Source organism: Hyperolius riggenbachi, chromosome 5 (genome assembly GCF_040937935.1).
Source record: "Hyperolius riggenbachi isolate aHypRig1 chromosome 5, aHypRig1.pri, whole genome shotgun sequence".
NCBI lineage: Eukaryota > Metazoa > Chordata > Amphibia > Anura > Hyperoliidae > Hyperolius > Hyperolius riggenbachi.
In genome coordinates, this window is record NC_090650.1 from 355,564,097 (window position 1) to 355,577,854 (window position 13,758).

The window sequence follows — 13,758 nt, forward strand, 5'->3', positions numbered from 1 at the left end:
TACGCAAGCCCCTTCACCAAAGCAAGGTAATGATCACGAAGGGGAATTGGCACATGTACATGCCTTTTGTTTTGTTGTTGCACTGCAGCCAGAAAAATTAGGCAGGCATGTACACGCACCAGAGAAAATTATTACAGCGGCCTTAAAAATTCAGGAATCCACCTGGAGTCCTGGACCCTGTTGGTGGTGGCGGAGAAGGCAGTCAAGCGGCCAGGGCCAGCCTTAGGTTTCACAGCGCCCTGAGCGAAACCTGATTTTTGTGCCCCCCCCTTCATCCTCGTCCCACGTGCATATACACACACGCACACACGTATACACACACAGGCCCATATTCAATTCCCCTTTTCTCCTGAGATATCTCCTAGAACAGTGGTTCCCAACCTTTTTGATGTTGTGACACATCACGCCAAATTCTCAGATCTCTGTGTCATGTATGTATAATAGAAAAAATACTATTAATAACTATGAATGGATGGAAGGAGTGCATTATCCTGAATACACTTAAAAATGAAGGCTAGAATCTTTCAGGAATATTAATAAAAACAATCAGTTAGCCGCCTTCCCCCATTTAGAATGATAGCACAGCATTGACAATTTGCACCATGCGTTATAGCTGCAGTGCGCGCCCCCCAAACGCCCTCAGACTCAGTATAGGTAGGTAGGCAGGTATAGGTGCCCCCAGTATAAGATCTCATGTGTAGGTGCCCTCAATATAGGTTGCCAAGCATAGGTGCCCCCCGTATAGGAAGTCAGTTGAAGGTCTCAATCCCCCCCCATAGGGTAGCCAGGTGTTGGAGCCCTCAGTAAAAGTAGCCAGGTGTTGGAGCCCTCAGTAAAGCTATAGGTGCCCTCAGTATAGGAAATCAGGTGTAGGTGCCCCTCAGTATAGGTAACCAGCTATAGGCGCCCCCTTGGAAGCTGGCGCCCTGAGCGACCGCTCCGGTCGCTCATATCAAAGGCCGCTATGCAAGCGGCCTGCGGGCAGAGGTGCTGTGTGGGGAGCGACTTAGTCTTGGGGCAGGCAGTCACACGCCGTGCAGGTAGAGATGCTGTGTGTGGGGACTGACTTAGTCTTGGGGCGGGCAGTAGCCCTCCGGGATCCATGCCTCATTCATTTTGATAAAGGTCAGGTACTGAACACTTTTGTGACTTAGGCGACTTCTCTCTCAGTGGCAATGCCTCCAGCTGCGCTGAAGGTCCTTTCTGACAGGACGCTTGAGGCAGGACAAGACAGAAGTTGGATGGCAAATTGTGACAGCTCTGGCCACAGGTCAAGCCTGCGCACCCAGTAGTCCATCGCTGCTCATACTGTCGATGGTTCTTTCTCTACCATTGTTAAAGAAAGCGTATGGCCGGGGAGTCAGGGTTCGATTCCGGTCCGGAGTTGGAGCCTGAGAAACGGCTACCACCACCATCCATTCAAGTGAAAGGTATGCACTGACTGCCAGTATAATACAATGTGCAGTCACAGATGCAGTGAAAGGTATGCAGTGACTGGTATTACAATACAATGTGCAGCTGTCACACAGGTGCAGTTAACAGGTATGCTCGGAGTGGTATATTACACAGCGTGCGGTCACACAGGTACTGTGAACAATTATGCAATGACTGGTATTACAAATGTGCACCTGTCACACACAGACAGGTACCGGACAGGCACAGTGACACTGCGTGCGCTCACGTAGGTAGGTGGGTGCACTGAAGTGAACAACAGGTAGTAGGTATATGCAGTGTTGGGTATTACAATGTGCACCTGTCACACACACAGGTAGTCACTGAATGTGCTGGGCCTGGCAGTGGCACACACAGTAGGAATTACCAAGGCTGTCTATGCAACACAAGTGTCAGTGGGACACACACAAAAAAAAATAGATCACAAGAACAAGATTAGCTCTCAAAAGAGCTGTTGAAGGGTGCTTTTTTAACAATAAGAATCAGCAAGGAGCAACCTGACAAGTCTAAAAGAGCCTAACTAAGCTCTCCATATGAGAGTCTGCAGCAGCTTTCCCTTCTCTAATTAATGCAGGCACATGAGTGAGTCCAATGCCTGACGCTGCCTGCCTTTTATAAGAGGGGGGGGGGGGGGGGGGAGGGGGGCTCCAGGAGGGAGTGTAGCCTAATTGGCTACAATATGCCTGCTGACTGTGATGTAGAGGGTCAAAGTTGGCCCTCATTATGCACTATGGGGCGAACCGAACTTCCGGAAAAGTTTGCGGTTCTACGCGATCGCAAACCACGGAAGTTCGCCCGGGAACCGTTCGGGCCATCTCTACTCTCCAATCCCCCATCAACACCTTGGCCAGCGATCAGTCCAGCGTGCAGAGTCGGCATGAGAGAACCTGTACTGTGATATGCTTGATTTTATACGGGAACATGTGAGTGCACTACTTTTAACATTTTTAATAAATGTACATTTTTACACTATGAGGAGATCCTTCAGTTGTCTGGTTATGCAGAGTGAGGCTTTAAACTGCATGTCCTTTTTGCTGGAATTGAGATCCTTCTGATGAGGCTGAGCCAATTGAGGCCTCTGGGAAATAACCACAAGTGAGCTTGCTGTCTTATAATCTGGACGGCAGAGTATCAGGCGAGAGGCCACATGTGACTTTGTGGGTGTCTCTGTGCACTGGAGGAGAGTGTGGGAACCTTTGAGGTGTAAGGTGCTTTTATTGCTGTCAGTGACCTGGCAGCTAAAATATATGGTGAGGACCTGTGATACCTATTCAATCGGTGGATGCACACACAGATGCCATTCAGCACTGGGTGTTTTGGTATAGAAACAATTGTAGTAATACAGTAGCACGCTATGGTTTTTTGTGTTTTTTATTTGAGTGATATCACTGCAAGAAGGCGGAGTTGATGCATGGGAGTGCAGTATCCTGGAGAAAGTCCAGCATATTGACTCAGCCAAACATGAAATGAGAGCATTGCTTTCCGTATTCATTCCATCTGCCATGTGGTGCACCTCACTCACCATTCTGTCGGCCCTCCTCCCCATAGCAACAAAACACGTCACTAGCCTGCAGACTAGCAACACATCTGTACAGCCTCCGCTGTCGCCAAAGAGAGATCAATATCTGTTTAAGTGGTTTACAGCAACCCTGAAGCGACTAAAAAATAAAGTGAAGTATTTGAAAGTATAAGACAAGACATGTCACTGGAAAGCAAGATCACCAGACTCAGACTCATATTTCGTCCACGTGATGCAATGAAATTCCTTAGATAAAGACCTAATGCTAGGATAGGATTGATCAGTGGCAAAAGGCGACAAGGCCGCCAGAAAACATGTTGGCTTCTGGGTTGACACCATCAAAGCCAACACAGGATTGAGCTTAAGGCAACTGGCAGAAATGGTAAAAGATCGGACAGCATGGAGAGAGCTAACCAATTGAATTGCCAAGAGTCGGATACGACTGAATGGATAACATCATCATCATCATGTAGAGCAGGGATGTCAAACCGGTCCTTCGAGGGCCGAGGTCCATTTTTGACAAAGCTCAAATTAATTGGTGGGTCTGAATCAGGAAAGGTGTGGTCCATCAGGTAGAACACATTCCTCTCTTTCTCCGTCCATCCCAAACACTGGCATGGATCTGGCCCTCCAGGCCCGGAGTTTGACACCTGTGATGTAGAAGGAAGGCTCCAGATCCTGGTGAGCCTTCTTGGTCCTCTCTCCATGCTCTCGTTCCACTGCTGTCCCACTGTCTCAGTTATTAGATCTATAGGCTGAATACGCCTTCGGGACTCTTTGTGCAGGCTTCAGAACTACTTGCATCCCCGAGTACTTCCAAAGACAAGTGGATCTATACTGCGCACTCACAAGTCAGAGCTCGCACATGCGCAGTATGGATGCTCCCGTCGTGTGAAGCACTTGGGGATGCTAGTGTTTCCGGGACAGCAGTGAAACAAGGTAACAGAGTGAGAACCGGGAAAGCTCTATGGAATCCACAGCCTTCCCTCTACAAAGGTGAGTATCCTATTTTTTTTAGCCACGTCAGGGTTGCTTTAAAGCGTACCCGAGGTGGATTTTATAGAGATTATAAGACACAGGCATGTTCTCTGCCCAATGACATGCCTCTGTGTCCTTCTGGTGCTGCTGCCAGCCCCCCCGGGCTCTGCTGTCCCCCCCCCGCCCCTCCAAAACTAGCAACAGGCTAGCGACAATCTGATTGTCTAGCCATCAATCACCTGCTCCCATGCCTCCTCCATTGCTTCATTTCCTGCCTCCTCCATGCCTCGCTCCCCACCACAGTCACCTCACTCCCCGCCTCCGCTTGCTTCCTCCAATCAGCAGCTAAGCCGTGACCCAGGAAGTACTTCCGGGTCGCGGGCCACAGAGAGTGGCGTGGGGAGATGCAGATTGATCTGGGAGGCAGCATGGAGCAGGTAGTATGTTCTCTTTAAAGGCTTGTACACACCTTAGATTGATGTAGCCCAATGGGGTTCAATCCGATCCCTCGGGCAACCTCACCTCGATGGGCCCGAGGCTGTACAGACATGGAGTCAGCCTACAGGCAGACGATGCGTTCTGTTGCAATGCGGGGAGGCGGAGGGCCAACGGAGAGTGCAGATGTGACATCACTCACTGGTCGGGGGCTGCTGGACACATGCCGGATTATTGGCAGAGGCAGTCATTATGTCCACCTCAGCCAACTTTAATCTGCCGTGTGTACAGGCCTTTATGCTGGGTACACACGATACGTTTTTCCGCTCAGTTTTCCACCCAATCGTTTTTCCGCTCAATTCTGCACTCGATTCTCTTATCTTCCACTCGTTTTTTTTAAAATCTTTTTCCATTCACTTCTATGAGAAATCGAGCGCAGAATAAATCGGAAGGAATATCAGACATGTCGGAAATTATCTATCGAATCCATCTATCGAGAGGAAAAACTTATGGTGCGTACCCAGCATTAAGGTGCGTACACATGCACTACATCCAGCAACGATGGGTCTGTCAGACCCTCCTGCTGGGCGGGCGTTCCAGCAATAGTAGAGCGTGTGTACAGTCTGTCTGCAGACTGATAACACTGTTTCTGAACGATCCACTTAGCGGATCGCTCAGAAACAGCCTTATCAGTCTGCAGACAGACTGTACACACTCTCTACTATCGCTGTAACGTCCGCCCAGCGGGAGGGTCTGACGGACCCATCGTTCCTGCAAATAGAGCGTGTGTACGCACCTTTAGGCTGCTGCAAAGTTGGTCTGGAAGTATAGGCTTCAATTTCCATCAAGGAGTTCATTACAGTTTTTTGCCTTTCTTTAAATAAGAACAGATCAGCTCTTTACAAATGTAAAGCAGAGCCTATTCATGTGACAGTGAGGCAGTGACAAATCTTTGGCTCCAACTTCAAACATGCCTCATATTGTCCTTGTTGAATGCATGTTAATAAACAGCTAATAGACATCAGCCGCTTTGTTGATACTTATTTGTATATCAAAGAAAAGTCTGTTTACTGATAACATGGATGAGGAAAGTCAGAATCATTAGTGGCCTTGGCATTATCAGCAGCTTTGCATAATGAAGTATTGTTCATTTATTACTTGCACATAGTTAACATATAAGACAATGCTTTATAGGTGTACAGTGTGCAGTTCACATTATTGTATATCGATTACCTCCAGTGTAAAATAAAAGGCTATCTAGGGATGGTGGGCAGATTTGACAAAGAGACAAATCTCTCTCTAATCAAATCTGATTATAGAGAGAGATCTGTCGGCTACCCATACACCGCAGGCCGATTCCAGATCAATTTCATGCAGAAATCGATCTGGAATCGGACTTGAGACGCCACCTTCACACTTTCCTCCTAATGTGACATCACACAAGCGCCCGCGTTACTCCAGCAACCACGTGGTGCAGGTATATGGACAAAAGACAGTACCCGGAGGCAGCGGAAGACAAGCAGCAGTAGTTACTGGTTACTTGAGAGCCAATGTTAAAAATAGGCCTCACTAAAAAAACAGTTCTGTACCCCACAATATACACTTACCATTAACTCTGTATTAATGTTGAAATACAGTGAAATACAGTGATTAAAAACAGATTAGGACACCGCTAACTTAAAAGGAACCTAAAGCAGACCTTAAAAAAAGAGTTTCACTTACCTGGGGCTTCTACCAGCCCCCTGCAGCTGTGCCGGGACAACACGATCCTCCGCTCTCCCGCAGGTGGTCAGTTTCTATTTCAGTGACTGGACCAGTCGATGGCCACTGTGCCTTTGCGGCTTTGGCTGTGCCCATCCATGTACGAGAAAATCTCAAACTGCACAAGACACTCCCGGCAACGGGAACGTCAACGAGGTCGCGTGCGGCCAGGGCTGCGCAGGCGCAGTGGCCATTGACTGGCCAAGTCACCGAAATAGAAACTGAGCGGCTGCGGGGGACTGGAGGATTGCTTTGTCCCGGCGTGGCCACTGCAGGGGGCTGGTAGAAGCCCCAGGTAAGTGAAACTCTTTTTTTAAAGAAAACCTGAACTGAAAATAAAAAGTAAAAATAACCAGACACAGGTCATACTTACCTCCTGTGTAGTCTACTACTCAATCTCTTTCTACTCTCCTGCATCCCATTTGTCCACTGTGATCAATGGAATGCTCCATCCTCCATTTTGAAAATGGCCATTACCCCCTAACAGCTTCCTGGTCAGCACATTGTTAAACTGTAATATCGCACACTTGAGCTATAGGGAAACATGGACATTACTTTGCACATTCAATTGTAACTGACAGCTGCTGATATATAACTGACAGCAACTGGTGTATTTCAGTTTTGACAAAATATTGTCAGAATTGGAAGGGATCACTGTAAAGCCCAATCTACACGATACGATTCTTTGTACGATTCGATTAAGAGTCTATTTACGATCCGATTAAATCCGACATGTCCGATCGGGATTCGATTCGATTTGCCATTGTTTTGCAATGGCAAATCGAATTGAATCGAATCCCGATCGGACATGTCGGATTTAATCGGATCGTAAATAGAATAGTAATCGAATCGTACAAAGAATCGTATCGTGTACATGGGGCTTTAGTAGAAAATGGTGAGCTTCTGAGAGGAACTGATGGTGAGGCTAATATGTATTATTCATTTACAGCTACATCATGTGTTTATTTTAAATAATTTTACTTGCTTCAGGTTCCTTTTATATTCCCTTTACTGTAACAGAAGTTTATTACTGTATAAAGAGGTGTAAAAGTAAATTTATGCATCCCGCAAGGCCAGAATTTTTTTTCTGGTTGCTTGAGACTTCTGGTTAGCTGAGTCCTGAGTAACAACTGTTTTATACTATACTAATAAAAAAGCCCTCCCATTAAAAAATGGCGCTAGGCTACGGGCGCTTCCCACTCCCCCCTTCCCCCCCCAGCAACGCGAGCACAGATGCGTCCCACTCGCCCGCCCTCCACCGCTGTCTGCAGTATATGCACACAGGGAGATGTTGCTTGCTTGGCAGTTGGTTGGAAAAGCTGTTATTTCCCACAATGCAATGAGGTTCACAGACAGCAAACTGTCAGGTCTGGAAGCAGGGACACACACACACAGGGATAGGATGCAGAGACACAGGGGTTTTATTATATACTAGTAGACCTAAGCCTCTTTCAAAACAGGCTCTAGGTCTGTGTTGAATCCACTCCCCTTCCTTCCCTCTCCCCGTGACCGCCGCAGTCACCGCGCATGCGCACACCCGTCCTCCCTCAGCTCTCCTCAGTCTCTGCTTCCCTCCCTGCACATGCAGGGACACACACACAAACAGGAAGTACGGGGATGGGATGCAGAGACAGTTAGGTTTTATTATAGAGGATGATATAACTTTCATCCATTGTCCATCCATAGAAAAGTGTAGAGGGCTCTGTCAGGAAGCTGAGAGCGAGCTGGTATATGTTGTGGAAAGGCAGTGTGCTCTTGGGACATTTGCTAAACTTGTGTTTCCAGCACTCAGTACAGCAACCAGCGTGTGTGTGTGGATGCAGCAGTCAGTACAGCATGCAGTGTGTGTGTGTGGCTGCAGCAGTCAGTCCAGTGTGTGTGTCAGTCAGTGCAGTGTGTGTGTGTGTCTGCAGCAGCAGCCAGTACAGTGTGTGTGGCTGCTGCAGTCAGTCCAGCGCACAGTGTGTGTTTGGCTGCTGCAGACAGTACAGCGTGCAGTGTGTGTGTGGTTGCAGTCAGTCAGTACAGCTTGCAGTGTGTGTGTGGCTGCTGCAGTCAGTCAGTACAGTGTGTGTGTCTGCTGCAGTCAGTCCAGCGTGTAGTGTGTGTGTGTGTGTGTGTGAGACAGCAGTCAGTCAGTACAGTGTGCAGTGTGTGTGGCTGCTGCAGACAGTACAGTGTGTGTGTGTGTGGTTGCAGTCAGTCCAGCATGCAGTGTGTGTGGCTGCTGCAGTCAGTACAGCATGCAGTGTGTGTGGCTGCTGCAGTCAGTACAGCATGCAGTGTTTGTGGCTGCTGCAGTCAGTACAGCATGCAGTGTGTGTGGCTGCTGCAGTAAGTACAGCATGCAGTGTGTGTGGCTGCTGCAGTCAGTCCAGCATGCAATGTGTGTGTGTGGCAGCAGTCAGTCTGATGTGTGGCTGCTGCAGTCATTGCAGTGTGTGTGTGTGGCAGCAGTCAATCAGTGCAGAGTGTGTGTGTGTGTGTGTGTGTGTGTGTGTGTGTGTGTGTGTGTGGCTGCTGCAGTCAGTACAGCATGCAGTGTGTGTGGCTGCTGCAGTCAGTACAGCATGCAGTGTGTGTGGCTGCTGCAGTCAGTACAGCATGCAGTGTGTGTGGCTGCTGCAGTCAGTACAGCATGCAGTGTGTGTGGCTGCTGCAGTCATTGCAGCATGTAATGTGTGTGTGGCAGCAGTCAGTCTGATGTGTGGCTGCTGCAGTCATTGCAGTGTGTGTGTGTGTGGCAGCAGTCAATCAGTGCAGAGTGTGTGAGTGTGTGTGTGTGTGTGGCTGCTGCAGTCAGGCCAGCATGCAGTGTGTGTGTTGCAGCAGTCAATGAAACAGTACAGTGTGCAGCGTGTGTTTGGCTGCTGCAGTCAGTCCAGCATGCAGTGTGTGTGTGTGTTGCAGCAGTCAATGAATCAGTACAGTGTGCAGAGTGTGTGTGGCTGCTGCAGTCAGTCCAGCATGCAGTGTGTGTGTGGCTGCTGCAGTCAGTCCAGCATGCAGTGTGTGTGTGGCTGCTGCAGTCAGTGCAGTGTGTGTGGCTGCTGCAGTCAGTGCAGTGTGTGTGTGTAGCTGCTGCAGTCAGCCCAGAATGTAGTTTGTGAGCGTGGCAGCAGTCAGTCAGTCTGATGTGTGGCTGCTGCAGTTAGTGCAGTGTGTGCGTGGCTGCTGCAGTTAGTGCAGTGTGTGCGTGGCTGCTGCAGTTAGTGCAGTGTGTGAGTGGCTGCTGCAGTTAGTGCAGTGTGTGAGTGGCTGCTGCAGTCAGTGCAGTGTGTGCGTGGCTGCTGCAGTTAGTGCAGTGTGTGTTTGGCTGCTGCAGTTAGTGCAGTGTGTGTTTGGCTGCTGCAGTCAGTCCAGCATGCAGTGTGTGTGGCTGCTGCAGTCAGTGCAGTGTGTGTGTGTGTTTGGCTGCTGCAGTCAGTCCAGCATGCATTGTGTGTGGCAGCAGTCAGTCAGTGTGTAAGTCCAGCCTGCAGGCGGGAGGAGCTCTGCTGACACGTCACAAGATACACTTGTAAACACAGAAGAACCCAGGAAAGAGGAAGATCCGTTCAAACTTCACACACTGGGTGACCGGCGCGGTGCAGCGCTGCCTCTGGTATGTTCCGCTCTTTCTTGCATGCTTTGTGCTGGGTGTGTGTTTCCTGCCGGCCGGTTTGCTTGCTGCTCTCACTCTCTTGCCGCTTGACCTGCTGGAGCCTGGAGTGCTTAACAAACTCTTTACGCGGGGAGGGGGATTTTCCGGGTCATTAGAGGAGAATGAATTATGTATTATGGTAATTAAGTACTTGCAGTGACTATAAGGGGAGATTTACACTGGTGTTCAGCCGGCTTTGAAACTCTTAACAAAAATGATTCAAAGAATACAATAATGTGTAAGCCGGAGATCTGATCTCTAGTGCCTGGTGACGTCACGTCGTGTGTGATGATGCAGTGATGTGTCTTGTATTTTCCCAAGTAAGGGATCCTCTCTGGGTAACTGGCCGGTGTTTGCTGAGACATGTAACTGCACTGCTTGCCCTGAGCTGCACTTTGAGCTGAAGAAGTGCTGCACTGAGCATTCAGTGTTCTTAATTAATTGTTGACTTTTTTGTGTGTTGATAAATCTAGTGTGAGTTCTGGCACCACCATCGTGCTGAAGTGCTTTCCCTGCAGACTTCACAATCACTATGTACAAAATACTTGTTTTCTGATTTGATAATGCTGGCATTTTTCACAACTCTTTACAGACAGCATTGAACATATGTATTGCAATAACCCTTTCCAATCTAGTTTAGTTTTTATCAGTGATTGGTAGGTACCGCTGCGGGGGAGCTGGTAGGGTCTCCACCTCCTCACACAGGAGCAAGGAGGCAACTTGGCATCAGCAAGGGGGATAGTGCCAGCTTGTACGCTGTAGGTTTGCCCCATTGCATGGGCGCCAGTGTAACTGCGTTATAATGCGGCGCAGCATGGTGCCAAAGGTGATCAATGTCTCGAACTTAGTCTGACTTATTGATCCTTGTAGCCTTACATGGTACTGGACTGCATCTGGCAACGGGGAGCCCAAAAGGGCACACATAATATTTAAATGATGTGGTCCAAGTGGTTCGGCACTGCGGGAGGTGATCAAAGTCCAACATTTTAACCAGAAGAGGCTGACACCTTTCTGGACACCGGGGCCCCTTGCGGCTGCCATGTCTGACTATGTCCAACGTTGGTGCTGAACTGACACAGTCTGATGCAGGGTTGGAAAGGGTTATTACTGCTGTCCCACTGTTGCAGTTTTTAGAATATAGCATGTTCTATTTAGTGTATGTGTATGTGACTTAAAGAGACACTGAAGCGAAAAAAAAATTATGATATTATGATTTGTATGTGTAGTACAGTTAAGAAATTAAACATTAAGATCAGATACATCAGTCTAATTGTTTCCAGTACAGGAAGAGTTGAGAAACTCCAGTTGTTATCTCTATGCAAAAAAGCTATTAAGCTCTCCAACCAAGTTGGTTGTGGAGAGGGCTGTTATCTCACTTTTATTATCTCAACTATAATTGAAATGTTTACTTTTCCTCTGCCAGAGGAGATGTCATTACTTCACAGACTGCTCTGAAAGACTCATTTTGAATGCTGAGTGTTGTGTAATCTGCACATATTATAGAATCATGCAATGTTAGAAAAAACACTATATACCTGAAAATAAAAGTATGAGAATATTTTCTTTGCTGCTAATCTTCTAGTAATTATTCATAGTACACAACCAATTCATGGCTTCTGAGAGCAGGAAAGAGATAGAAAGGGTCAATAATTCATACATTTGAGCTCTGACATACTTCAATGAAGGTGTCACTGAGCATAGACAATGGCACAGTAAAAACTTAAAAACTAGATTTAAATATAAAATAAAACTGTGGGATATCTAAAAAATAGTCAATTTTAGGAGAAGGAGGATAGATGCAATTGTTTTTCTCATTAGTTTATTTTCACCTCGGATGTCCATAACTTAAAGAAAACCTGAAATGAAGTGGAGAAGAAAAAACAGATTCTTGTCCTCCTTGACCCCACTGTCACTTGCCGGGACCCTCTTGTGGACGTTTGCAGCCATGCTGTATCTGCATCCATCTGCACCTGTGCAGTAGCCACTTATGGCTGAGGCGTGGCTGCACTCCTGCAGGTGTTAATGTTGTTAACTTCCTCTGTATTATATGCCCATTTTGTATTTCACCTTGTACAGCATTACAGAAGATGATGGTGCTATATAAGTTTTCACTGATCATTCCTTCTGCTCCCTGCACATGGTTATATAACTGTCTGCCCTCTTCCTGCTAGCCTATTGCTGGTGGGACAGCATGTTGATTTACTGAGATCACATTCCTCTCTCCTGCTGACACAGCACTTCCCAGCCCTCCAACACTGAACTGACTGAGGCAGGAAGCTGTGAACATGCCGGGGAGGGGGGACTCTACACTTCCAGGCCTCATGTCACTCTGTCATTGTGAACTTTGTATGGAGGGTGCATTGAAAAGCTGAATATAGAATTTGTTGCTCAATGTCCCCATTGAGCATCCTTTATGTTCATCCCTTTGTATGCAGTACTCCAGCAATGTAAACTAAATAGGGTGAATTTAGCATGACTGATGCTTTTGCTGGGGATTTGAGCTGAAAGGTGACTTTGACTTCTGAATTAAAATGTGGCGTCTAAGCCTGTTCTGTGGCATAGCAATGGGGGATGCACAGGTAGTGGCAGCACCAGGGCCCTGAGACTTGAGGGGCCCTTTTTCAGTCGCTGTATTAGCTCTTTATTGGTGTTGTAGTGGCAATGATCACCTCTATATGTTCTCGATTGCCCAGCAAGCTGATGGTGAACCAGAACTCCTAGTAGTGTGTAAAAGGCTAAAAAGGACCAAAAATGCATTAGGGCTCGTTTCCACTATCGCGAATCTGCATGCGTCCAACGCATGCGGATTCGCACATGTAATGCAAGTGGATGGGCCTGTTTCCACTGTAGCGTTGTTGAGGTGCTTTTTTTCAGCGGTGAAAAAACGCACAAAAGAGCCACAGAATTCGCCTGCGAGTGGAATGCATGCGAATCTCCGCTAATGTATTTAATAGGGAATTCGCCTGTGGCTATGGTATGCGAATTTTCATGCAAATTCGCATAGGTACCAATGTACCTTCAAACAGGCAGTGACATGGTTAAATTCGCATATACCCTCACCTATGCGAATTTGCATGCGAATTCGCGGCAAAAAACGCGCAAAAAAATTGCATCCGCATGCTATTTCACGCTATTTCATCAGCGGTGGAATCCAGGCGATTCTGCACCGCAATAGTGGAAACGAGCCCTCAGTGTGGTGCTGAACAACAAGCTAATCATTGCATTCCAGTGGTTCTGGAGGTGTGTTTAGCTTTCCAGGACAACAAAGGAATGATGTGCATATTCAGCAGTGATGCATTGTGGGACACCTTATATGGTCACTTGGGTGGTTTGGTCTGAATAATTTCTAAAAAAAACAACCCTCTGTTTTAAAGGGAACTCAAGGCGAGAGGAATATGGAGGCTGCCATATTTATTTCATTTTAAACAATACCAGTTGCCTGGCAGTCCTCCTGTTCCTGTGTCTCTAACTTTTAGTTATAGACCCTGAACAGGCATGCAGCAGACCAGGTACTCTGACTCAGGTGCTACTGGTTTAGCCATATGCTTGCATCAGGGTTTTGACTCACACTACTTATGTCAGCAGATCAACAGGGCTGCCAGGCAACTAGTATTGATTACATGGAAATCAAATGCCTCTCTGTCCCCGCTCCACCGCGCTATAGCCCCCCCCCCCCCCCCGAGAGTAGCGACAATATTTGTCGCTATCTCTGAGGTAAACACAGGGAAAGGAATTCCCTGTTCAAAACGCCCGCTAGGGACATTCCTACAGGGTTTCCAGAGCTGCCATTGGGCAGCTCTCTCCCCCTGGCCGCGCTCCCTGCCGCTCCTCCACCTCCCTGCATGCTGGATGAGAGAATCTCTCATTTCAGCGTAGTGACCTATAGGTCGTGAAAGTGGGCCAGTGCAGCCCACAGGAGCAGCGTTTTTTTGCGGCTACCTGATCCGCTCAGCCCCCGGATCAGGTAGCC

The 13,758-nt window shown here is 47.8% G+C and overlaps 1 protein-coding gene across 1 annotated transcript in view; it reads left to right on the forward strand.

The window, feature by feature from the left end:
* Window positions 1–9,642: 9,642 nt before the first annotated feature.
* Window positions 9,643–13,758, forward strand: part of SGK3 (serum/glucocorticoid regulated kinase family member 3) — a 108,039-nt gene continuing 103,923 nt past the window's right edge. Inside the window, exon 1 of the mRNA XM_068237462.1 lies at window positions 9,643–9,749. The gene's annotated coding sequence lies outside the window, so the exon portion shown is untranslated. The remainder of the gene's footprint in view (window positions 9,750–13,758) is intronic.